Genomic DNA, 27,271 nt, shown 5'->3' on the forward strand with positions numbered 1-27,271 from the left:
ATAGATAGAGAAGATCACATATCTCTAATGTATGGTAAATGAGCATGTTTAGGCAGCAAATGGTGCATTAGATAATTACAAATGTAAGAACAGATGGGGAGCACGTCACGGACAAATGGTCGACGTCTGTGGATTGAAGACGTCCAAAGGGAGTTTCTGTAAGGACTCGTGTTTTATTACTTGAATTATATCAAACATGACAAAATGTCAACTCAAAAAGAATCAAAGATTCCCAACCCTTCTCACAAAGGCACGCGTATACGTAGGGCTCAGCGTGCTCCTCTCTGCTTTAACAACCTTCAAGCAATCCTAATGAGAGTTTCTAATGTAACTAATAAAAATGTGAATTCTCTGAACAATTAAACGTCATTAGTGCAGTTTCTGGTGCATCTAACAGTTAAGCACCACAAACTCATAATTCAACTTGAATTCTTACCGATTTCAAAACCAGGTAAATTTCAGGTGAAGTAATTAGTCGCAATTTGCCAGCTGTCTGTTACAAACTGACGAAATAAAAGAACAAAAGCACGATGATTAGGATAAAAGTTGATAGATTTTAACACCGTGCTTTGAAACTTTCTTGATAACGACTTCCTGCTGAAGCACAGGCACACTTGAGCAGGAAGAGAAACATCTGTGTGACTAAACAGCAGCTTTGGCGCGAGGTTTGTTGTTTTTGATTTTGCTGACGCCTCAGGAAGGAATTTCTAGCTTTGGTGGTGGATCTTTGAAGAGAGTTTTCTTAGAGATGCCGACAAATTCGTAATTTTTTACCACCTCAGAGCAGCATTTGATTTTTATTTATCCAGCTAGTGTCAGACGTGCAACAGGCTCTTAGAAAGGTTTTGACTCAGATTTTTAAGGGTACACTTTGGGGGTTTAATTCTTAATATTTCATAGATAAATAAAAATACTACATCCACACAATATGTGCAATAGTTCTGTTTCTATCCTTACGCTTGATTAAATAAAAAACTAACCCCCAAGTCATGAGCTGATCAACATAATGCATTGTGGGAATATCAACCATATTGTCAGAGGCACAAACATTGATTTAAATGTGTGGTTATTGAGAGGATTAGTTTCATTATCACACTGATCGTGAGGGTTCTGGGCACCCATTAAAGGTGAAATATGTGAGAATGAAGTAATAATGACATCTTGTGGTCAAATCTGGTTACTGCAACCCATTTTTCTAAGCCAAAATGGACTTTTTCACTCCTGTGCCGTGAGTTTCATGGCTATTGCCAGTTATGGATCAAAGCTAGAAGACTCTAGATGACAAGCAAAGATGAGTCATGTAGGGTTAGTAGATGTAGTCGATAAGTAGATAAATACATTGTTATATCTGGTGTTAGCACTCTGTTTTTTTACAATTAAGAGCACTTTTTACCCCTTTTACGGTAATTTGTCTCCAGTATTCTAGGAAGTGTGGTTGTTTGCTAGCTTGCTGTTTTAGTTCTCGTTTAAAGAAGTAAACAACTCATTATTCACTTCAAACATACATTTCACTGTAAAAAAGAGTTGTTTGTCATTGAAAAGGTAGCTTGAGAAAATTTTTTGGGCTGACTATTTGCTTCTAATTGACCGTTAGCATTGTTAGCTCAATTTTGTCTTCCAGCCTGTTTCACCCAAGTTGCAGTTGCTTCTTGAGCCTTTTTATTTATTTTTAACCAAACAACAGCATCAATTAGCCACAACACTGTGGCGGCACCAGGCAGTTTTAGGTCATTTATAAGTGGTCAGACCGTGGTGGTAATGTAGCACAATCGTGTCCTTTTTGCAAAACATTACACAATGGCGGTATAAAGGGTGTATGGGGGTGGTCTCAGTGCTGCCATTTATAAAACTACCATTTATCTTGTACATAACTTGCATTTTATTACTATCAAAGCCGTGCTCATTAAGTTTTTCAACATGCCATTCCTAAAGGTGTCTATCCACAGTCCTCGTGCAGTCCCTGGTGACCAGAGCTCCAGCTCTAACAAAGAAAAGCTCCTGGAGCTCTGCATTGCTTCAGTTGAACATCTCAGCTGGTTCTGTTTACAAAACGATACTTAGGGCCCGTGTTTACTTTCATTTTCAATACAGTTGTCGACCGGAGCTCGGCAGTAACTCCCCATGTGATCATGACACCTCCCTCTGTTGCGCCAAGGCACAATTGTCATTTATAGAATGGACATTTACCTCAATATTACTATCAAGCGAGGTGAAACGAAGGCTGCAGAATTAATTCATTGCCACGCCGGCATGGCACATTTATAAAACACACCATTGGGGCAATATTATGCTGATTTGCCGGCACGGTGTGTCTTATAAAAAGGGCTTTAGAGACACAATGGGTGTTTCTCAATGTCAAGGAACCTTGCCTTGATGTCTTGGCCCCACCCCGGTTGCCTAGGAGATAGATCATCAGGAACCACCAAGGCGTGTTCCAATGTTCATGTTCTACCGAGGCGTCTGTTCTCCATTTGCTAGCCGTTGAGCTAGCTGAGCAAGAATACACGATGATGTTGATGCTGCAACAGGTATCACACTTATTATGCTTTTTAACACAATCAGATATAAACATAATAAAATTAATTAACATATAAAAGTCTAATAGTTAGGCTGGAAATGTCAATAGTAATCCCATTTGATCTGTTTTCAATAGTAGGGCTGCAACAACGAATCGATAAATTCGATGAAAATCGATTACTAAAAGCGTTGGCAATGAATTGCGTCATCGATTCGTTGTGTCGCACAACTCTTCCAAAAGCGCCCCCCCCCCCCCCCCCCCTTCCCGCCCGCCGTTGAGCGCAGACCAGAGATCAGGTTCTAGTTTTGACGCAGACATCAGGGGATTCTATGACCACGCGTTTTGAGGGTCCGTTTGAGGTTAGTCATAAAGTTGGCAACAACACCTATGCCATAAAAACACCAAAACGTAGAGGATCTGTGCGTGTGTGTCATAGCAACTTGCTAAAACCCTATGTTTCTCAGGTTACCCTTCAGAAGGTGTCCAGTGATGCCCCGGTGTGCGCAGCTGGTGTCATCTCAACATCTCTGAATCCAGAGGAGCAAGGAACAAGTTCTTTTGCCATTATGAGTCCCCGCCTGACAAACTCGGCGGCGTTGAGTAAGCTGGATGAAAAATTATCACGTTTGGACAGTGGACAACGTGGTGACCTATATGTGCTCGTTAACTCTCATTTGAGTTTGTTTTCAGATATTCCTACTCGTACAACTGTGTGTTATCATGAACACCCTGACTTTAGAATACAATTGTGCGCGCGTTTAGAGGAAAGCCTCTGCATGGTATTCTGTTTAAGCTTGAGTCAGTGGTTTGTAGCCAATTGCTTCACTCTAGTATATGTGCCTGGACAGAAAACTAAGTATTCTCTGTTCTTTAAAAGGTTCTTTTGTTTGGCTTCAGAGAGCCGTTTGGGTTACAGAAACTCTTACCAGCCCAAGTAACTATTTCATTTTAAAAGCTACCTGAGACCTGTTGATTAGTCTGTTTTCCAGCTTTTAATTAAAAGCTGTGATTTTTCTTTATTAACTGTTTATTTGACTCAGGCGTTTTCTTTGTTGGGCTGTGTCTAGTAGATTGTGTTAGAACCTCCAGCCCCAAGAACATGTGTAAGTTGTGTAACAAAAATAAGGTGTGTTTTGATTAAATAAGGAACATATTTTTATACCCAGGTTTCTTTCTCATCTGTTCTCATCTTTTCTCTGTCCTCTTAGCTTCAAAAAGGGGTAAAGCATAAGTAAAAACCTAACACAAGCGTATCACACAAAAAGTCTGTTGTTCCGTTTCTTAAGGTGGCGACTTCACGTTTCGTTTATAAACGTGCTTCTGTAGCTGACAAACCGAGTTAAACACGTTGTTTTACGAGCATTATTGTCATATCATGTTGTGTTTTCATATATTTATATTTTAGAGACTTACTTGTCTGAAAAGTTCATCAACTCTGCATCAGCCGAGGTATTCCTTAAATTTGAAGCAAGTAAGCGGTAGTCTAACGCTATTGGTTAGTTCTGGTCAGCGCTCAGTTTCCTGTTGCACGGAGCTCTGCGGGACAGGGGGCGTGGTTAGCAAAATAAAAAGACGTGTTGCTTAAATTACATCACAGTACATGACAAGATAATCACTTTTATGGATTTCTGAAAATCATACGTACTTTTCGAAAGGGGAAAACTCCAGAAAGCTACTTTAACCCTCCCACTGTCTTTATGGGTGACCCCGCGAGGAAAGTTGACCATTGAGCAGGATTGATGGCTCATCCCAGTGGTCCGCAAATGGCGGCCCGCGGGCCACGTCCAGCCCGCGAGCCCTCTCTTTGTGGCCCCAAAACCCCGCGCGCACCCCCACCCCCGACGGCCGACCAGGAGGTGTAGGATAGAGCTGAGGAAAATAATCAAATAATCAATGCATGAGATGCGGGCATAAATGATTCTGCATCAGAGAAGAGTACCATAATCAATGATAGTGGAATGTAGTTGTTATTTTCATGGCGGCACCAGCGCAGCATCCAAATCTGTCAGAGCGGTGTTCTTCATATTTGCCAGGAAGGAAACTTTGATCTGCCTTTATGTGGTGCTGCAGGGCTGAGCGCTGGAGTTATAACCTGAGACCGAACCCGAATCGGCCCGACCGGTTCTGTTGGATTTGGGCCGTAAATTATGTTAATTGAGCGGGTTGTTGTGCGCTCCGCTCGCTCGATCAACGAGAGAGAGAGAGAGAGAGAGAGAGAGAGAGAGAGAGAGAGAGAGAGAGAGAGAGAGAGAGAGAGAGAGAGAGAGAGAGAGAGAGAGAGAGAGAGAGAGAGAGAGAGAGAGAGAGAGAGAGAGAGAGAGAGAGAGAGAGAGAGAGAGAGAGAGAGAGAGAGAGAGAGAGAGAGAGAGAGAGAGAGAGAGAGAGAGAGAGAGAGAGAGAGAGAGAGAGAGATTGTCTGCTCACACAAGAGAGAGGATCGGAGGACGCTCCTCCAAACACGTGTTATTATTTTCATAATTTCATTATTGTTTGTCCTGGGTGCGCTCCGTCAGACCGAGTGCTGTGATGTCGGGAGATCCGGTCTTGGGGAGGGAGCGGGGTCAGTGACAGCAGCTGCAGCGTGATTGTCTGTCTCTTTTATTTAGGGACACGGAGAAGATAAAAGCAGAGAGAAATAGAAGATAGAAGTTTTTGTTCCACTTTATTCTTTTATTTCATGAAGATAAACTGATGTTAAATTCAGCTTAAAGGGAAACTGGGAGGAAGCTTTGGTTCATTTTAAGTTACAGGAGATCTTGTCTCCTATCTGCTCCTCCAGAGACAGCATGGACATGAGGGTCACATGGTGAGGGTCCCACAGGACAGGTTAGTTCAGTCACACAGCCGAGCTGGAGGGGGACAGGTGTTGTCCTTCTTTATATTGCAAGCTTGTGTTTTATGCGCGTTACAGCCAGCGATCCAACCAGCAGCAGCAACCCCCCCCCCCCCCCGTCCTTTTTTTGTGTTTGGCCCTCGGACCATTATAACTGAGGACCCCTGGTTTATCCATTGAGGTCCACGTGGCAGGGGTGAGGTGATGCTCACTCCTCACCCCTGCCACATGGACCTCAAGGGATAAACCATCCTGATCAATGGTTGACTTTCCTCGCGGGGACAGTGGGAGGGTTAAGTTACAACACATATAAAGGGGTAAAAAAAACTCAAGTAAAAGTTTCTAAAGTTTTTGACTTGAGTAAAAGTATCAATGTGTGCATTTTAACAAGTAACACTAACCTTTAAGTATGCCTTGTGTGCAGAAGTGCGCTGTCAGTCATGGACGTAGTTTTGTGTGTGTGTGTGTGGGGGCGGGCATGACAACAAGCGACAACAGAGGTGTGCTAAGACCCCTGCTGCTATGGAGCAGAACCGCTGCAGGAAATATGGCAAGCCACTGTAGCATGTAATTCACAAACGCGTCCATCTGTGAACATAATTTAAACTGGATTATTGCTAAACCCGTATAGAATAAATATATCACCACTAAAGTTATAGCAGTAGAAATTAAATGTTATTAGCATTTCCACTAGCTTACAACTGAACATGTTAATGAAAAACATAACATTTTACTGATCATAGTTTAATTATGGATGTATTTAGGTGAGAGCGTGTTGTTTTGCACGCTATACTGTAACTGTTTTCTAAGCACGTTTTGTTGTTGAATGAAGTAAAAGGAGAGACAAAATGTTTCCCTAGCAGTTTTTAATCCAGTAATCAGTGTTGGGCAAGTTACTTCAAAACTGTAATTCATTATTTATTACTTGTTACCCTCATTTTAAAGTAATTCATTACATTACAATATTACTGATTTTAAAATGTAAGGCATTGCACTACTTTTGCATTACTTTAAGTTACTTTCACCAAAAAAACTTCAATATGAATCTGGTCATGTGACGCTCAGTGAGCTCATGACATATATGTGGAAGGTGATGTGGTGTCTGAGCTAGGATTGCTGTTAAAAACAGTCAGATATAATAACAGTGCTTTAAAATGATTGTTTATGAATTTAAAGCAACAACAATCTGTACTCTCAGCACGCTGCCATCTTATATTAACTGAGCAGGGAGTAAGGTGGTGGGGGCTCCAAGCCTATATTTGTCTTGGTCCCCAAATGCCTTGATACGGCCCTGGATGTGGGACTGACTTCTGGGGTGATCTGATTCTATCACATGTATAAATGTTAAATGCTTATATATTATTGCTTTTCACTGGTAAAAATTTGTATTGGGGATAAATCTGCCTACTTTTTTCTTGATTTTATTTGAATAATTTCCGGCCCTTTCTCTCTCTAACCGTCCTGCATGCTGGATGTTTTCTCCGTCTTCCAGAAAAACTGTTTCCTAGATTTCCTACATTCTAACTAATCAGCCAAAGGGATCTACCGAACGCAAAAAATAAATAAATAAATAAATAAAATTAACGCTTAATATGCGCTGCGCTCCAGCAGCAATGAGTTGAAATCACCGGGGCACAGATTATGAACTCAGCTGAAAAGTACGTGAAGTACCAGAGAATATGGGCTGATATAAACAATCGCAAACGAATGACTTTGTTTTGGTGGAGCGATTTAGTGAATATAACAGCGGCCGCGCGCAGGACTCAGCTGGAGTATTTGAGCCATTACCGCGGCGTCCTCTCTGCTCATAGAATGCCCGCAAAGCTGAGTCCATAAATGGCGTAATATATGTGGATACTGGATCTTTTTTCAGGCTTCCCACAATTTTAGGAAACCCACATCTTGATTCTGGGTTTAAAATGCATTGTAATTACCGCGTTACTGACAATTGTACCAAGTAAATATCACCATTTTCTGTCCCTGTAATGCCTTACATTACCACATTACAGCAAAAAGCAATGCATTACAGTAATTAATTACTTTTGTACCGCGTTACTCCCAACACTGCCAGTAATTTAGTTAATGACATTTGTGGGATATGTGGGGTCTTTTTTTTCTGTAAAGCACTTAGAATTACATATTTTTGTGTGAAAAGTGCTTTATTAATTAGATTTGATAAAAATGTTCCCGTTTGTTCTGAGTAATTGATTAATCGAGTCGAGACCCCATCCGATTCGTCAATGATCCATTTAATCACTAGTTGCTGCCCTACTTCTAAAGTTAAAACTACGTCCATGCTTTCAGTACTTTTACTCCGCTCAAAGATTTAAATGTAATTAAATCAATTCCGTAGTCCTGAAAAAAATTCTTGTTCATCAATTTTTCAAAAAACAAATATTAAATCTGGTGTGAAACAATGCATTGGGTTGCAGTTTTATTACTTTTACAAGGGTGCAAGTTCTGGTTTCTCTTTAATAATAATAATAATAAAGTAATAGTAATGATGATGATGATGATGATGATGAAGACAGATTAAAAACAGCATGAACAGGAACAAACAGGTAGCACAAAACCAAATAAAAAACCAACCAAATATAATAAAGTAAAACTTGACTCAGATAAAAAATTTCTGCGAACTATTTCAGAAAGCAACGCCTGAAACACCTCAACACGTTTTCCTGATGAAACTTTCCTCCTCTGCGTTAAAATTAGCTCGCCGTTATGAAAACAGTAAAAATCCTCCAGCGAGTCACATTTAGTGCCCAGAAGCATCTTTGGAGCAACGTTGGGAATATTTAAGGAGTTGCTGGTTGTGGCTGCAGTTCCCTCTCGTCTCCAACAGAGGAGGATCATCCTCATGACCGAAGCACATGCCGATGCTTTCCTGCCCTCTCGAGTCCTCTCCCCGTTTCCTTCTTTTCCCTCTTCCTCCTCAGCCAACCCCGCCCCATCCACATTTCCACTGGCCCGGAGTCAGGCAGGGCAGCTGCAAAAGGCCTCACCAAGGCCCGCTGATGAGAAGTGACAGCTCTCTGTATCGCTCCCTGGCACTGACAACTGACAGATGGATACCACTCACACACACTGCAGGGGGAGCGGGAAGGAGGACGATCCTCTGGCTTTATTCTCCTTTCATGGAGCCGTTGTGTGACTGAGAGCTGGGGAGAATAACAACACGCCAGCCTTAAGCTCTTTTTTTTAATCTTCACAAGCACAAACAGAAACGGGTTTAAACATGATGAAACACTCACGCGTGCAAAACAGAAAACCCCTGCACTAGGATCACGACGAAAGTAAACAAAATGATCATTCCTTCTGGACTTCAGGAGAAATAATCCCAGCCAGATTGTTCCCGCTTTCTTCACTTTGATGTTTGCTTATTCAGAGGCGCTCTTTGTTTTCCCGATGCCAGATGTTTAACACGTTGTCACTGCTGTGAATCTGTTGGTTGACGGATGACATCACATTCAGCGCAGGAACGTGAAGATATTTACATTTTTGACACGTCGGTGAAACGATGAGGATCTCTCAGCTTTATATCGGTTTCTATAATAAGAACAACAATATGAAGTTGGGTGGCATGTTGGGCTTTGTGACAATTTATTTTTCCTATTTGCGATGGTTTACTTTGAAAAAAGGCTTACCATGTAAAATATGAAGGAAAAAAACAAAATGTGACTATTAAGTGTAAAAGCTAATGTTATGTTTAAATTGATGAAGGTAAATTCAACTTGTTCATGATTACTGGAATTATGTAGAATGATGGATGGATAAATAAATAAAATGGAGATGAATGGGTGGATGAAAAGAGTGAATGGATGGACAAATAAATGTATGATTGGATGGATGGATGGATGGATGGATGGATGATTGGATGAATAAATGACAGATGCATGATTAGATGGATTAAATGAATGACAAATTAATAGATTAATGGATAAATAAGATGGAGATGGATGGGTTGGTGGATGGATAATAAATAGGAAGGATGGATGGATAGATGATGTATGTAGGCGTAAATGATGGAAGGATGGCTGGATGGGTGAATGTAAATGGATTAGTGATGCACCGATATGAAATTTTTTGGGCCGATACGATATTAAAATTACTGTTATGGCCGATAACCAATATTTGCCGATACCGATATACCGACGTTAATGCTTCTAAAATCAGCAGATTTTGTATAGATTAAAATTAATAGTATTCATTCATTGTTCACATGACAAAAAATAAATAAAAAAAACACCACCCCTCTCACCCTCTGAAACAGGCAAACAAATGGAGATGAGATGGAAAAAATATTGGTTGTTAATATCTGCTCGGTTTTACCGATATCAAACGGATACTGATATGTTAAAAATGACTTAACATCGGCCAATGCTGATATATTGTCCATCCCTAAAATGGATGGATGGATGATGGATGGATAAATGAATGAATGAATGAATGAATGAATGGATGGATGGGTAAATGATAAATGAATGTTGGATGGGTAAATGATAGTTGGATTGATAAATGATTGATGGATGGATAGATAAGTGATGGAAGGGTGGATGAATAAGTGATGAATGGGTGGATGGATGGATGGATGGATCTGTAAATGATGGATGGATAGATAAATGATGGAAGGGTGGATGGATGGATGGAAAGCTAAATGATGGAAGGGTGGATGGATAAGCGATGAATGGATCACAGATGAATGGATTGATAAATGATTGATGGATGGATGGATAAGTGATGGATGGATGGATCGGTAAATGATGGAAGGGTGGATGAATAAATGATGAATGGGTGGATGGATGGATGGATGGATCTGTAAATGATGGATGGATAGATAAATGATGGATGGATGGATGGAAAGCTAAATGATGGAAGGGTGGATGGATAAGTGATGGATGGATGGATCGGTAAATGATGGATGGAAAGCTAAATGATGGAAGGGTGGATGAATAAGTGATGAATGGGTGGATGGATGGATGGATGGATGAATAAATGACAGATGCATGATTAGATGGATTAAATGAATGACAAATTAATAGATTAATGGATAAATAAGATGGAGATGGATGGGTTGGTGGATGGATAATAAATAGGAAGGATGGATGGATAGATGATGTATGTAGGCGTAAATGATGGAAGGATGGCTGGATGGGTGAATGTAAATGGATTAGTGATGCACCGATATGAAATTTTTTGGGCCGATACGATATTAAAATTACTGTTATGGCCGATAACCAATATTTGCCGATACCGATATACCGACGTTAATGCTTCTAAAATCAGCAGATTTTGTATAGATTAAAATTAATAGTATTCATTCATTGTTCACATGACAAAAAATAAATAAAAAAAACACCACCCCTCTCACCCTCTGAAACAGGCAAACAAATGGAGATGAGATGGAAAAAATATTGGTTGTTAATATCTGCTCGGTTTTACCGATATCAAACGGATACTGATATGTTAAAAATGACTTAACATCGGCCAATGCTGATATATTGTCCATCCCTAAAATGGATGGATGGATGATGGATGGATAAATGAATGAATGAATGAATGAATGAATGGATGGATGGGTAAATGATAAATGAATGTTGGATGGGTAAATGATAGTTGGATTGATAAATGATTGATGGATGGATAGATAAGTGATGGAAGGGTGGATGAATAAGTGATGAATGGGTGGATGGATGGATGGATGGATCTGTAAATGATGGATGGATAGATAAATGATGGAAGGGTGGATGGATGAATGATGGATGGATGGAAAGCTAAATGATGGAAGGGTGGATGGATAAGTGATGAATGGATCACAGATGAATGGATTGATAAATGATTGATGGATGGATGGATAAGTGATGGATGGATGGATCGGTAAATGATGGAAGGGTGGATGAATAAATGATGAATGGGTGGATGGATGGATGGATGGATCTGTAAATGATGGATGGATAGATAAATGATGGATGGATGGATGGAAAGCTAAATGATGGAAGGGTGGATGGATAAGTGATGGATGGATGGATCGGTAAATGATGGATGGAAAGCTAAATGATGGAAGGGTGGATGAATAAGTGATGAATGGGTGGATGGATGGATGGATGGATCTGTAAATGATGGATGGATAGATAAATGATGGATGGATGGATGGAAAGCTAAATGATGGAAGGGTGGATGGATAAGTGATGGATGGATGGATCGGTAAATGATGGATGGAAAGCTAAATGATGGAAGGGTGGATGAATAAGTGATGAATGGGTGGATGGATGGATGGATGGATCTGTAAATGATGGATAGATAGATAAATGATGGAAGGGTGGATGAATAAGTGATGAATGGATGGATGGATGGATGGATGGATGGATGGATCTGTAAATGATGGATGGATAGATAAATGATGGATGGATGGATGGAAAGCTAAATGATGGAAGGGTGGATGGATAAGTGATGGATGGATGGATGGATGACAGATGGATGGGTAAATGATTCCAGGCAGAATTCCAGAAGCTTCCCTTTAGGGTTTCCAGACCTACGTTAGACCAGCACTCCTTGCGGAGAAGGTCCAGGACTGATACCAGTAGAGACTTAGCGCTGGAGAAGGATTAAACCAACACCTGTTCCTGTTGCCTCACACTGCAAGTCTCAGGTGGACCTAAACACCTTCCCTGTGTAGCTCTGTGAACAGGCTCTTTGGGTCAAGATGGCCAATTAAAATCTGTTTTACTGAGAAAAACGGTCATCTTTTATTAAAAAAAAAAAAAGCAAAAGTCCAACTACGATACCTGAACGCTCATACATTTGCTTTCTCCTGCACCAAAATCAAATCCTTAGTGGAGGTTTGGGTTCGAGTGGTTTAAAAGTGCTTTACACCAGTGAAGAAGTGCAGATGAAGCCCCCCGATCGCCGTTCTTACGTGAATATTAATAGTCTGAACATATTCAGTGTTTAAAATAACACAGTTCAGCTGAGAGAAGCAGGAAGCAGAAACTCTTTACACACACACACACACACACACACACACACACACACACACACACACACACACACACACACACACACACACACACACACACACACACACACACACACACACACGCTCAGCCTTCGCTCCGAGGAATCAAATTTTACACTTAACAGCCTCACACGGAGATTTGGCAAAGTTGGCATTCAAACGCAACGCGCTCAGATTTGATTTTAAGTTGGCACTCACTAAGCATCCGCTCTGAGTCTGATTGAACTAATAAGCTCACGCCTGAAACCACAAGTGACACTCTAAAACAGCAGCAGTGTCACGTCTCAAATGGGCGACGCCACACTGAGGCGGCGGTGACACGGGCATTGTGTATGGGTGGGGGGGTGAAGAGTATGGTAATGTTGTCAGTGCACCCCGAGGCTTAAGAGCCATCATACAGCGAAAACAAGAACCCCTGCAATATGCTGTCTTGTCACTGGCTGGCACATATCGTGTCAGTCTTCCCAACGCCAGGCTGCTGCTCTGATTACTTCCTCTCCACTTCCTGCGTCTCGCTCAGGCTGCTTGACCTTCTCTAATTATGTAAAAAGTTATTTATCGACTTCTTCCTGGAGGGTAAAACCTGTGATTATGAAAGCTTGAGTCTCATGTGATCATCATGGCTGTCGTTCTCCACGAGGACGATTGCTAATGCGTCGATCGCTGTGGGCAGCTTGTTTATTTGGAAAAAGAAATGATTTGGTGAGTCTGACTCCTCGCCAGGTCTGACGTCTAGAGCCGGGAGACTCTGCGGCTGATGAGAAAACCCCCAAGGACAGACAGAGGGTATGTGGTTAGACCGCTGCTTGTTCTTTGCTAGATGAGTTATTTCCAAATCTTTAGCATTAAGAGGGAAGACTCCAAGGAAGTGATGATGGATGAACCCTTCTGCTTTCATGCCAACACTTGCATCAGTTGTAAAACTACATCCAGTAAGAGTTTAGAGAGGTTAGATAAAATCCATCCACAAGATGACAGACTCTAAAAGTTGACGTCAAAGTTTTGAGCAAAGATGTCAGACAACAAGTTTGTGATTAAATAGGAAACAAAGAGAGTTTCTGATAGATTAAAAAAGGGAAACCACCTAACTGCTTAAAGCAGTTCTGGAATTCAAACCCACATTTGTTGTTGAATTTTGGCAACTTGGGGTGTAAATGTTAGGGATGCACCGATCAGGTTTTTTGCTGCCGATCACCAATACCGATATCAAAGAATGCTGGTCACCGATCACGTGGATTGGCCAGAAATTTTCTACAACATTATAATGAGCGCTACAAACTACATAATCTGGGAATAAAGGAAATGTAACCTAATCTAAAATGGTCTGTATTAGGGTTGTCACGTAGTCTTTAAAATACCAATATTTGCCCATAACTTCTTATTTTTGTCTGTTTGATGTCATCATTTTAAAAATATTAGATCAGATGATACTCAGTACTCAAGTAGCCTTCTAATCAGATACTTTTTTACCCTTACTTGAGTAATAAACCCTATATCAGGAAAATATTGTCCTCTGTTTGTGTCCTTCCAGTGAGCTTTGCAGATGTGGGAAAATGTCATCAGGCAGTAATCATTGTTAAATTCATAATTATTCTCGGAGAGAGACCAACTCCTATCTGCCCCTGGGAGCCCCGTAATGCATAGCGTCATTTCAACATGGGGGTGTCCGCGACACGGTTTATATGCAGGTAGCGGCGCTGCGGCTGCTTTATATAGCGACTCGTTGCTTTCTCCCTCAACCCAAATCCTCGGATCACGCATTTTAGCTAAAACGCTAACGTTAGCTTGCCTTGCGTTGACTGTAGAGTTGTGGGTGATGGTCACGCAGATGTGTCATGAGATTTGAAGCGTTGCTGCCTTTCACAGACACTTTTTCTGCACGTGTTGCAAACAGGATAGTCGTCTTCTATCAACCGTCCCTCGGCATTCTTCAAATATCCAAAAAATGCCCGTACTTCCCACTTTGTCTTCTTTGAGGGATAAAAAATGTCCTGAGCACTGCCGTCTCCTCCTTTGGCCATTATTTCAGCTTTAGCTTCAAGTAAGTTTTGGTTGTAAACAACAAAGTGCGCATGTGCCGCCGGCAACTTCAGCAGATGATACGGTGGCTGGTAAGGGTCACCGCGCCTACACCGCAGCCACGGTAATCCCATCGAGATAATATAGTTTTTTAAAAACAAGACGGTTATTATTATTGTCAACTTTTTTTTACCGGGGTTTACCGCTACACCGGTTACTGTGACAACCCTACCTGATCGGTCTGCTTTGATCTATTTTGAAAACTCCGATCAAAACCGATAGGGGCGCTATCGGCCGATTGGGATCAAATGCCGATCCATCGGTGCATCCCTAGTAAATGTAGCCAGAAGTCAGTGCCATCTACGACCTGAATTAGTGATGCTGTAACAGCTGTTCATTTTGAGAGAAGCTGCGATAACTTGATGTTGGAGCTGAGACCCACAGACATCATATACGTAGACACGACGGGGACTGGGGCTGCTTATTGGAGCTTGCATGGTAGCGAGCCGCCATCTTGGATGGGTTCCCATTCGCCCCCGGTGCATTTATTTCTACTAACAAAGGTTTTCGCCCAACAAAAAAAAAAAAAAAACACATTTTATCAAGCTTTTTAAAGAGACAATGTGTAGTTTTAAACCATTTATCTCTGGAAATATCCATCAAAAAGTTGTTGAAAATGAATGAAGTGATGCCCAGTTGTTGAAAAATATTAGCAGCTTCGTAACATATAACCATTAAAATCAGGTGTAAAAAACACGGGTCTAAGTCTCTGGACGACGCCATATTGGATGCCATGTTTCCTTCTACGGGAGCCCATGAGGACAAAATGCATTTACTGATTAGTAAGAAATGGTTACAAAACTTGTCATTTTTAAATTTTGTTGTTTTACACGTTTACCTCTTCACTTGTTGCCAGCGATTAAAGGGAGTCTGATGTGCTTGCCATTTTGAAATGACAAGCACAAGGGTTATGAAAGAACGGATAATGCTCGACATGCGCGGATTCTTCCTAATGTAAGAGGTGAGTCTACTCTTTGTTTTGTTAGTTTTGGCGTTGACATCATCATAGAGCGCAACGTTCTGTGAATCTTAAAAAAACAGTGAAAACACGGAAAAACGCTGGCAGCGAAGGGCTTTTCTGATCAGGAAATGGCTGGCAGTGAATGAGTTAAAATCAGACATGTGGTACGGCATAATAAAAGTATAAATGAATAAATTTTATATTTTGATTTGCATAAATGTTTAACCGGGACAGTCAGAGTCATAACAGATAGTAAATAAGAAAACACAACACAGGTAGGCTAGAAAGTCAGTAGTACAGTGATCCCTCGCTACTTTGCGGTTCGTTTATCGCGGATTCACGACTTCGTGGATTTTTTCTTTGGAGCCTTATTCAAGGGAAATTCGCCGATTTGCGTTATTTTTCACCGATTCGCGGTATTTTTCTATGCGAAATATCAAGAAATTCCTGTTTTTTCATCAATTTCATCATAAAATGCACTTTTTGTAATAAAACTATAAAAAAAAACAAGTAAAAAATTTTTTTTCTTGAGTTCTACCCACAAAAAGAGAATGTGATCATACGATAATTCAATATAGTACTGTACTGTAAATATGGTGTCCCTACTTCGCAGATTTTCTCCTATCGCGGCCAGGTCTGGAACGCATCTACCGCAATAAACGAGGGATCACTGTAATCCTACATTATATACTGTTTTCAATAGTATGCCAGTTGTTGCAACTGTAGGCTGAGCAAAAAACAGGCGTAGTTGCTCACTCTGCGTCGACTCCTGTTGGGTTTGGAGAGTGGGGTCTCTCTGGCAGAGAGAAACAGCAGAGAACGTCCTGACTAGTAGAAGATAACCATCAGTGTTAGCAACTCCACCCCACAGCAGAGCTCCTCCAAGCTTGTGTTATTTATGGAGATAAAACATCAACATTGCAGAACAGAGTCAGTTGTAGAGTTGCATTGCTGTTAGCCAATCAGAGTGGAGATGTCCAAATATCAAGAAGTAAGTCTCCAAATCCTGTCGTCTGAAGCTACTTTTTCCTCTGGCTGACTTCTCTTTGTTGAAACAGGTGCACAGGAGCTTTTCCCCCCCAGAATACGACTTAAAAGGCAATAATTCCAACTAGAGACTACTGCAAATGTATTAAAAGTACGAGTACATTTCCTCTTTAACGTATTTTAAAAGGCTAAATTTAAATGCACAATATAAAAGAAAGGAAGAAAGGAAAAACAATCTTTTATAGCGCCTCTCAAGATAAAAATCACGAGGCGCTTCACTTAAAAAAAAAACAATTAAAATATATAAAAGATTTTAAAAAATTATAAAAAATATGTTCAAAAAGAGAAATAAAAAATAAAAATTGTGATTAAGAAAATAAATAATGTAAAGAAAGGGAGAGAGAAAATTAATAGGAAAGGGAAATCAGTGGATCCTACACAGGTAGGAGTCAGCTGTTACTGCAGATTGAGAGAATATGTATGAAGATCTGGTAAAAAAAAGTGATCTTACAGTTTTTACACTCCAGTCATTAAAATTAAACCTTTTCCCGTTTATTCAAACCCTTTAACATGAAGAAAGGATTAATCTGCCTTGGAACTTAATCAGAAAAGGTCAGGTTGTTGAGTGAGCAACAGATTAAATTAGCATAGTATTAGACATGTAAAATCATTCCTGTCCCAAATCAAACGGTGGCACAATTATAATATGTTAATTACTTATTTCATTAAGGAAGCTGATTGCCGAGCACAGAGGAAATCATGCGGCCAGAGACACCTGGATCGAGGTGAAAAAGCTTGAAACCATCTCTCTGACTCCTCATCGCCCCTCCCGAAGTCACACTTCGGCTTTTGATGTTACAAGCAATAATTTCCTGGCTCTACTACACCAAAATGTCTCAAAAGGGTGGAGGTCTTCTCTTTTGTTCATCAAACAGGAGCAGATGAGCAGTGTGAAATCATATGACCATACGCACAATTATCCTCAGGGAGGAAAATCAGTGGGTGAGGAGAGACGGCAACATGGTGAAAAGGTTTTTACCAAATTAGCCACAAAGATAACATCTGATATGTAAATCAGGGATATAAAGTAGAGGTGGGAAAAATGATCGATTCTAAGATGCATCGCGATTCAGCCGTGCATGATTCCACATCGATGCAGCAGCGTGACATAATGAGATTTTCTCCCTATGTCTATGTCTATGTTCTGGACGAGCGAGGACAATAAAGTTTTGAGGTTTTACAATTACTTCTGGGGGCAGAGTTGCAATGACATGCGCACTGCGTTGCCCTAGCGCCAATTTAAAACAGAAATAGTGGACAGGGATACAGGGCCAACATTACCAGTAATCAAAGATGTACCCGTTACATTTAAATCGGATGTCTGGGCTAATTTCAGTTTTGGGATCCTGGATGCGAAAGAATCGCTTAACACAGTATTTGTTTACTATTTTTAAATTCAGTAGTATCCTATCTTAAAGCTGCTCTACTGAAAACATTATTTCTTATTTTATTTAAGTAATTATAGGCACCACACTTAAAAAAATTATTGCTCACTATAGTGAATAGATGAATGTTCTGTTTTTCAGGGATATCGAAATAAAAAAGAAATCGAAAACTATTCTACTGCTTTTATTAAGTAATGAAAACTTTTGTGTGAGGAATCGTGATGCATTTCAGACTCAAATCGAATCTTTAGGCAGATAATCGGAATCGGATCGAATCGTGAGGCAGGTAGAGATGCACACCACTAATATAATGTCAGAAGAGCAAACCATGGGGTCTGGTGTGTCATCTGGAAATGCTAACATTGGAGTTTTTAATTTTCAGATTTCATTTTATTTGAACTCTGTCGTGTTCAGCAAAAATGAAGAGTGAAGTTCCTCGGAAGTTAACCGTGTTTTTCAATGTGTAGTCCAGCAACACGAACAACAATGGCTTCCCTCTCTAGTCTGTCTCCCTGTCACATGTCCCATACGGTGGCCTGTTAGGCACACATCATGACATCTCCCCTCTCAAGAAACTAGCATTAATAAAACACTTTAACACACAACTCTCTTTTGGTATTAACCTTATTCTTGAAACGAGCATACCAAAAATCTTTTCTTTTTTTTTTTCTTACGATACATAACTCGAATCTAACACTTATTCAGATAACATTCAGTAAGTCAGAACGATAACATTCCATTACATGTTTATTTTTTCTTTTGAACCAATACAGCGTTACTCTCTGTACCTATGATGGACTCTTATCGGTCTACCCCTGCTGGTCACATGCACTACTTACCTTGGTGTAGTCTCCCTGTCACGTATCCCGTACGGTGGCTTGTTAGGCACACATCATGACAAACTCTGATCAAAAAAACAAAAAAATTCCCCCCCCCCAAAAAAAAAATCTATTTGTTGCAACTTCAATGCACGGAGCCACCTTTCCTTTTTGAAATGATACTGAAGCTTGTGAATGCAGATTGATGATGGTATTAACAGGATCTTGGTGAGGTGTCCATTATGTTTTGAACATATCCATGAATACTTAGATGCCCCATTGGGCGCTGGAGAGCGTAACGGCATCGGCGCCATATTGGGAAGGTCTCCTTACTGTCCAAGCCAGAGTGGGCAACTATTCCTGTTTTTATGCAGCCTACGGTTGCAACAACCGGCACACTACTGAAGAGCGATCACGTAGGATTGCTATTGACTTTTCTAGCCTACCTGTTTATTACAGTAATTAGAATTTATTATGTTTAAACATATTTATATTTTAACTATCATGCCAAACAATATGTCATATTTTGTGAAAACGCATAATAAAATGTGTGTTTAAGTTAAACAGAGGTAAATGCCTTCCTCAGACCCATCAAAGATGGCAGCCCGCTGCTACGCCACCTCCAGTAGGCAGCGCCAGTCCACAGGGTGTCTACGTATATGGTGTTTGTGGTTTTGAGCATGTACAAAACTTGTATTGAGAGGTTTAAAATCCCAAGTGAGGTGCTTCAGGCATGTCCTGCTGGCAGGAGGCCCCTGAGTCAACCAGGACACTTTGATGGGATTATACCTCCATGTTGGTCATGGTACACCTGGTGATCCTGCCACTGCAGCTGGTGGGGGTTGCTGGGGAAGGGGCGGTTTCTCTGCTGGAGCCTTCGGGAACTAGCCTGGCAAGCCAGACTAAATAAATGTATTATTTAGTCTGGCCACGCTCCATTGACGGCTCTTGGTTGTTGGGCGGGTTCTACCGTTGTCTTTCAAATGATCTCCACATTCCACTGGACAATGAATGTGACATACTCTTGTTTCACTCTGTTGCATCATCCCACCCACCAGGCATATAGAGTGCCCTGATTGGCCCACAAAGCAGATAAAGCTCTGTGATTTGTTCACTAAGCAGATAGAGCACTATGATTGGCCCACCATTATGGACCAATCACAGCTCTTTATGTGTTTGAAACCCCTCTAGAGAGCTGTGATTGGCTAGCCAGAGTCCTGGTAGGAGCTGCGGAGGTTCCAATGGAGCATGCCTAGACCATTCTTTGCAAAGCAAGAATTTGGTCTAGTTCACTAGGCTATTCGGGACCCAGATTAGACTAAGAAGTTGTTTCTAAACAAACCCAGTGATCCAAAATAAATCAGAAAATCATGTTTTGTATCAGTAGATGTGGTTCTAAATATTCATAGCACATTTATTCTGGGCCTGAATTAAGTGGCTAAATGCATTCTTGCAAATATTAGAGTCTAAATAGCAGGTCAAAGCAATAATTTCATGATATTTACGAACAAATCATTACTCAGTGTTGACCAAATTCCATAAAAACCTACCAGCCATATATTCTCCACCTTTAGGTTTTAAATCACTCCACCCATTTGAAAACATTTCTGGTATAATTTATCATCTAATCAGTGGCCTGAAACGTTTTGCTGATCTGAGTCTTATTATTATTTTATTTTTGATTGAAATACTGACTTAGTCTTGTGAACGTCAGTGAAAAGACTGCCAGATGATGGAAGCGCTAAACGACTCTCGCGGATGACAAGTGGCAAATAAGGAGGATTAACATAAGCCAATGAGCTACAGAATGAATATATGTTCAGACCTCATTTCAAGTGGCATGTGTGACATTGCCATGCCAGTTTAGAGAGAATTCAATCTGCTGGCATTGACGCTCAGAAAGTGTGATTGGACTCGTGAAGAGACCAATTTGTTTCTAAATGTGTGTAGTCAGGCCTCTTTGATTGTGGTTCCATATCTGCGTCAGTTCTTCAGCTTCAGCTGTATTCTCAACTCCGTCACCACTCAAATTAGCCGTTCCTATCAAGTATTTGAGGAATTAGAGCATAATTCAGTCGATCTTTTGGCGAGGCAGGGTTAATGTTGGCTACGATGTTTGAGAGGTTATCTCTTGTCAGGAGAAATAGCTAGAAAGTTGATGAAGTCTGTGTTTCATTTGTGACCAGCGGTTAATCCAATGTACTGGCTTTTACTTTGAAATGAAAGAGCTGTCAGTGTTTCTTTTCCCACCAATTTCATGCATGTTTGTACTGTCAGTGGATGGAACCATTAATGATCAAATGCTTCTTCCATAATTTCTGCAACATCCTAAACTTTCATCATGCATACACCGAATTAATACAGTCTGAGTTATTCAAATGGTGCCAAATATGCACCATTATGCTGTGTATCAACATTAGTTTTACTTTCATTGGCAAAATGTTTTTGTCATTTCTTTCTTTACTGATATATGTTTTGCGTATGAAAACTAAACAAAAATTTAAAGAGTAAGTTCACTGATTTTTTTAACACATTTGCAGTGGTCTCTAGTACAAATTAATGCCTTTGAGTCTGCATATCTCACCTCTGATTGGCTAACAGCAACGTGACTCTACCATTGACTCAATTTGCTTTCCAATGTTGATGTTTTATCTCCACAAATAACATAAGCCTGAAGAAATTCTGCCATGTTATGGAATTGCTAATGCTAATGGTTAGCTTCCACTAGCCGAGATGTGCTCTGCTCGTTTCTGGTCGTCAAGACAAAAACAGCCTTCCCCATTTGCGGACCAAGACTCCAGGAATGCCAATTTCAAAATGCCGGGGCTGTGTGGCTTTTCTGGAAAAAAAAGTGTAGAATTAGTCGTACAATTATAATTGTTGGCTGTAAGGATGTGTATTGGTGAAATTCTGGTGATATTATATGTATCACGATACAGGGGAGACGATACGATATATCACGATTAATTGCGATACAATTAGTCAGACGATATTAGCGATTTTTTAGACTGAATTTATTGTAGGAAAATTCAATAAACAGTCCAAACTGATACTTGACATGTTGAACATGAGGTATTTGAACCATAACAGAGAGATTTACGTTTCACTGGTGGAAACAAAATCCAATGCACGCTTCTGCACACTAGCGGTCGGCGTTTGAATTGCACCAAAAGAAAAAAGAACACAAATGTTTGCATGTAATTTTTCCCAAAATTTGATACTTGGCATTTGAATATTGATATAATATCACAGGAAAAATATCACAATATATTGCCATATAAATATTTTCTTACATTCATAGTGGGCTTCATGGTGGAGCAGTCTTTAACACTGTTGCCTCGAAGCAAGAAGGTTGCAGGTTTGAAACTCGGCTCTGGCCTTTCTGCGCACTAGAAAACACAGACCGGATAGAGAGCCAGGTGTGTGGGTACAAAGCAAACATGGCTTCAATAAAAGAAATCACTAACTGGTTAATTTTGATTTCACAACAGAAAAAAGACAGCAGCGGTGTCGTAGATGCTGTGAACGACCTCTGAACCAGAGACGGAGTCACCATGGTGAGTATTTCTCGCTCTTTTGTCAACCTACTGGTTATTCGTATATTGCAACTTTCGGACGTCATGTTAATTTTGGGGACAGCCGCGCACAAACGACGTTTCAAATCAATGCAAGTAATGCGCGGCAGCCATTTTAAACATGCGTTTGGTTGATAAACAGCAAGTATATTACAGCCCTAACCTTCTTTCCAACATGAGTGAGACTTTAGACAATTTCTTTGATTTCACAGTAGAAATCTTACTCATTGTACCTTTAAATTGTATTGATCAATAGCTATTGAAGTCTTGCAACTCTCTGAACCTTCTCACGTGAAGTCACACGCATTCCATCAACAGTGTTAACATTTGTCACACAAAACTCCTGCTTTAGTCATTCTTAAGTTGGCAAATTAGACAAAATAATAGAGGTTACTGGTAATTTACTGCTATCTGCTTCCTGTAATCTAAACTCCGGGGGTGAAATGTTGTAATAATTTAAATAAACCTCAGTGTGTGTATTCCAGAGCTTGATTATTGTGATGGATGATTATCATCTGTGTTGCTCTCTGAGGGCAGCGGAGTTTAGAAATGGACACTTTTTGGACTATTATCACTCGTCCCGTTGTGTAAATTGCACTTTAATGCTTCAGATACGTGTGATTAAAATTAGACTAACAGAATGTGAAAGAGGAGGTCCACACTTGTGGGATCTGCCTTTAACACACTGTGTGTGTGTGTGTGTGTGTGTGTGCGTGCGTGTGTGCAGGAGAGCTTGTGTACGCCCTGTCATATGATAAATGTTCTCTCTCTTATAATCTATGTGCTTCAAAATATGATGTATGTGAGGATGAACTTTGAATTATAACCTAAAGAGTGACTCATTAATCTTCTGACTTTGGAGGGGAGCGGACCGGAGGAATCCATTTTGCCTGTTTATGTTTTATGAATAATGCAATATCGCGACTGGCCAGTTGGATCCGGGCAATGATGTCCAGACCTATAGAAAACAGCATACAAGAAAAAGGCTCTGTTTACTGGAATTTAAAGGAGGCAAATGCCTGTTAGCATTCACAAAGAAGGTCAACAACTCTTGTTGAGGTTCCACTGCTGGTGATACATGACTGGTGTCTTCTGGAGTTATAGCTGTGATCAAATTGTTGTTTCTTCTCCTGTTATTGTCTTTTTCTCCACAGTTTTGTTTAATTATTTCATTTCCTTCTCCCTCGCGCTTTCCTGGAGACACTGCTATGAAAGGTTAGCAGATTGTCCTGGTGCCAGGTGCACTAATAAATATCCCCTAAGCTCAAATATTGTGTTTGTTATGGGAAAAAATGACAGAACATCACTCACGCTCAAACTGAGCTGTATATTTCCTGTGTGCACCCCCCCGAAGGGTTTTTCTGATCTGGAAACGGTTGGCAGTGTCCAGTTCTAGACATTTGAAAGGTTTCTTAGCTTCAACACACCTGATTTTAGAAGACGTTCTCCTGTCTGGTGGAGTAGCTAATGCTAATGGTTAGCTTCTACTGGCCGAATGTTGGAGTAGCTACTGCTAATGGTTAGCTTCTACTAGCCGAATGGGGGAGTAGCTAGTGCAAATGGTTAGCTTCTACTAGGCGAGAGGTGAAATAGCATAGTGGTGGAGTAGCTAATAGTTAGCCTTTACTAGCTGAGTTGCAGAGTAGCTAATGCTAACAGTTAGCTTCTACTAGCTGAGACGTTCTCTGCTGTTTCCTGGATGCCAAAACAACAACAGCCTTCCCCAAGATAGGTGTAGGAGACTCTTTTGATGTTCAGTCTGCATGAAAAACTCGGAGTGATCGATTATAATCCCAAATAATAATTCAAATTTAGAGGTTATGAGTCAATAAAAAATACAAAAACGTGCCAGTTGAAGTGCTTTAACTGAAGAAACCTGAAACACTTTTGTCTGTAATGTAGCGTAAACGATTCACTGATGATCACAGCCATGTGTTGAGCTGAAGGCACCACAATACGGCATCTATTCACAGAGAATCCACTGCAGATTCGTACCAGAAACAGCAGACCACTCGGCTCTAGATGATCATTTTTAACAAAAATGTGCCTTGTTGCAGATTTTAAAGTCTGATGTGCATCTTTTAGGTCAATTACTGTTTTCCACAGGGATCCGTGATTGTCTGCGCTGCTAGTCTGAATAGTCAATAAAGGTCTCGCATCCCTCGTGGTGTCCTCAACTAGAGTGACAAAATCCTATTTGGGGGAAATGTAAAATCCTAACAACTTATCAGGTGAGCCCAGACACAATGTAAGAGGTGATTTACTCTGAGCAGCCTACATGTCACCAGGGCTTTCTTTGTGTCCCTGAGGTCTGATTTCAACCTAAATAGCTTCAGTAAAGACTTGGGTTAGCTTCTCATTATCCTTCCTCCCAAATATTAAGGAGCCCCATGTGCTTCACTGTATTCTGAAATGGTAATGCCCTCATTTTGTCTCTAATACAACCATATGACATCTGCCAAACTGCTTCTGAAGGTGTTCAAAATCTTCATTTTCAGGTCATCAGAGAACAGACCAAGAAGCAAAAGCTGAGCAGGAAAAAACTTAGAGATTGATGAAAATATCATGCATGAAAAAAAAAAAAGAAATGCGCCAGTTTTTTTTCCCGTAAACCACTAAATCAAACATTTTTTATTTGTTTCATGAAAAACTGACTTTTATGAAGAGGTGATGATGCAACTACCTAGCACATCTCGCCGTCTCATTACTAAGACGTATAACACAACACGCAGATTGGCCAGTTGTTTTGTTTCCCTTCAAAACCTGCTAACATACTTAAGAGGACTTTTTTCAAAGGTCATAAAGTAAAAAAGAAAAAAAAGCCATTTCTTTTAAGTTTTTGTAGCTTTTTCTCAATTTTTTAGGAATTAAATCTGGGAATAAAGAGAAGAACGCCTTGGATTATCTCTACATTATCCCTGAATCATTTTCCTCCCTCTTAGATTTGATGCGGAACGGGAAATTTGCAGTGTCTTGTTAAAAATGTTCAGCTGTCCCTTGAAAAGCTGTTGTCTTGTGTGCAGCTTGCTTGCGTTGTGCTTTTCAGTAATAATGCTGCCATCACAGAAGTGCAATTGAACTTAGCCAAGGGTGCTGATAGGCTCTTTATTTCCAACTGTATTTTACACGGATCTGTCTGAGCACATTGTGAGAGTACTTCCTAGAAACAAGCCCAAAGAAAAAAAAACACAAGTATTTCTGGACAAGTGTGAGAAAATGTTTTCTTCAGAGTGAGATTTTAAGAGTTTAATGGTTTCCCCAAATGTTTCCTTCCACCATGAGCTTCCATCAGCCATTGGTGAATTCATGTTTTAATGCAGAATTACAAACATTCTCCAAGGGGTGGGCAATATAAATGATATAAGGTAGAAACAATATAAAATTGGGTAATGATAAGTTTTTGGCTCTACCGCGATATCGCGATAACACATGATGTCACTAAGATGTGCACCCGCGCCGACATTGGAACAACAGAATGGCAGTGACTGCAAGCATGTAGCGGGAGGAGGAGGAGCATTCTACACTTTCTGGACGTCTTCATTCTGCTGCAATATATTTTCCATATGAGGATTTTTTAAAGCATGTCATTTAGACATATATAAACTAAGGAAAACATATATCGCAGTATATATCGTAATCGCACATGCTTCAGATTATATCTCAATATAGATTTGAGGCCATATCGCCCAGCCCTACATTCTCCCTCTTCTGATAACATTTTACTTTCTTTGACGTGGAATGTGCTACTACTAGTTTATCCATAAAATAATAATAGATTCACTAAGATAAAGACAATAAAGTTTATCTATTACTAAATAGAATATTTACTAAGAAATCACAGTGGAGCCACAGAGCATGTGTGTGTGTGTGTGTGTGTGTGTGTGTGTGTGTGTGTGTGTGCGTGCGTCTTCTCGATCCCCAGTGAGTCGTGGCAGCTGGCTGCTTATACTGAGCTGGGATCCTCTGGAGTTTTCCTCTCCACTGTCGCTAAATGCTTGCTTAGTATGAGGATTGCTGTAAAGACTCTGACACGAGTCAGTGACTCGATGCAATTTGCTGTGTTCTTCATATAGGAAACCTTTTACTGATTGGCTTAATGAACTGAACTGAATTGGAATGTTTACTGTGTGAAGTACCTTGAGATGACTTGTGATTTGACGCTGTATAAGTAAACTTGAATTCAATTATGTTAGAGATCAAAAACAGCATGGAGAAAAAAGATTATAGGAATAATTAAAAAAAAGACCGCTTTTGTTTAGAACTGGTTACAAAGTTATGGATTGTTGTGGATTATTGGGGGGGGGGGGGGGGGGGGTGTTCTGGAGCATTTTTTGCCATATTGCTTAAAATGCTCTTCACATACCAATGGCCACCAATGACCAAAGGTTTTTCAAAAGAAAAAAGTTGTAATCGTCTCTGAGATGTAAAATCGCAGAAAAACATAATTCAGTTGTCTTGAATGGCACGTTTCTAATGACTGGATCCTGATCCATCAGTCGAACTGTCCTCTGATAATATCTCCGGCCTCTGAGCACACCCCTCATTGTGTACGAATTGCTCGTCGTGGCTTGGAGTAGCTTGGAAGAAAGATTATACCTAAATATATTTCATATTCAGCTGGCTGCAGGGATTGTCAGTTTTTCTCCTTTCACAACAAAGGAAGGAGTGACGTAACGACTGTTTACCATCAGTGAGTGTGGGGGTGCCGTGTCTCCTGCAGCGCCGTGAATTGTAATGTGACGACAGACGGCGAAAAGCTCTAGAGTTGTTTAAAATGGTTGCTGTAACCAAATTTTACCACAGGATGTAATTTTGACTTAATTTCTACATAATGCACCTTTAAACTTAACCACGCAAGAGCTGTAGGGAGTGATTTTGATTTTCTTCTGGTTCTTTTGGTGTTCAAATCTTTTTAAAACCGATCATAATGTTTTGCTTTTTGACATTGTTTAGCCTTAATCTTTTCATCTAGAAGTATGGTAGCAATCAGGTGTAGGTATGGCTACTGGAACTGAACTTTCCAAAGAACACACGGTCAGGTGG

The 27,271-nt window shown here is 40.4% G+C and overlaps 1 long non-coding RNA gene across 1 annotated transcript in view; it reads left to right on the top strand.

Moving 5' to 3' along the window:
* LOC139064260 (uncharacterized) overlaps positions 1-27,271 on the top strand; it is a 95,508-nt gene that overhangs the window by 9,406 nt on the left and 58,831 nt on the right. The window contains exon 2 of the long non-coding RNA XR_011517327.1: positions 22,145-22,210. This is a non-coding gene — a long non-coding RNA (uncharacterized lncRNA). The remainder of the gene's footprint in view (positions 1-22,144; positions 22,211-27,271) is intronic.

Source organism: Nothobranchius furzeri, chromosome 19 (genome assembly GCF_043380555.1).
Source record: "Nothobranchius furzeri strain GRZ-AD chromosome 19, NfurGRZ-RIMD1, whole genome shotgun sequence".
In the NCBI taxonomy this organism is placed as follows: domain Eukaryota; kingdom Metazoa; phylum Chordata; class Actinopteri; order Cyprinodontiformes; family Nothobranchiidae; genus Nothobranchius; species Nothobranchius furzeri.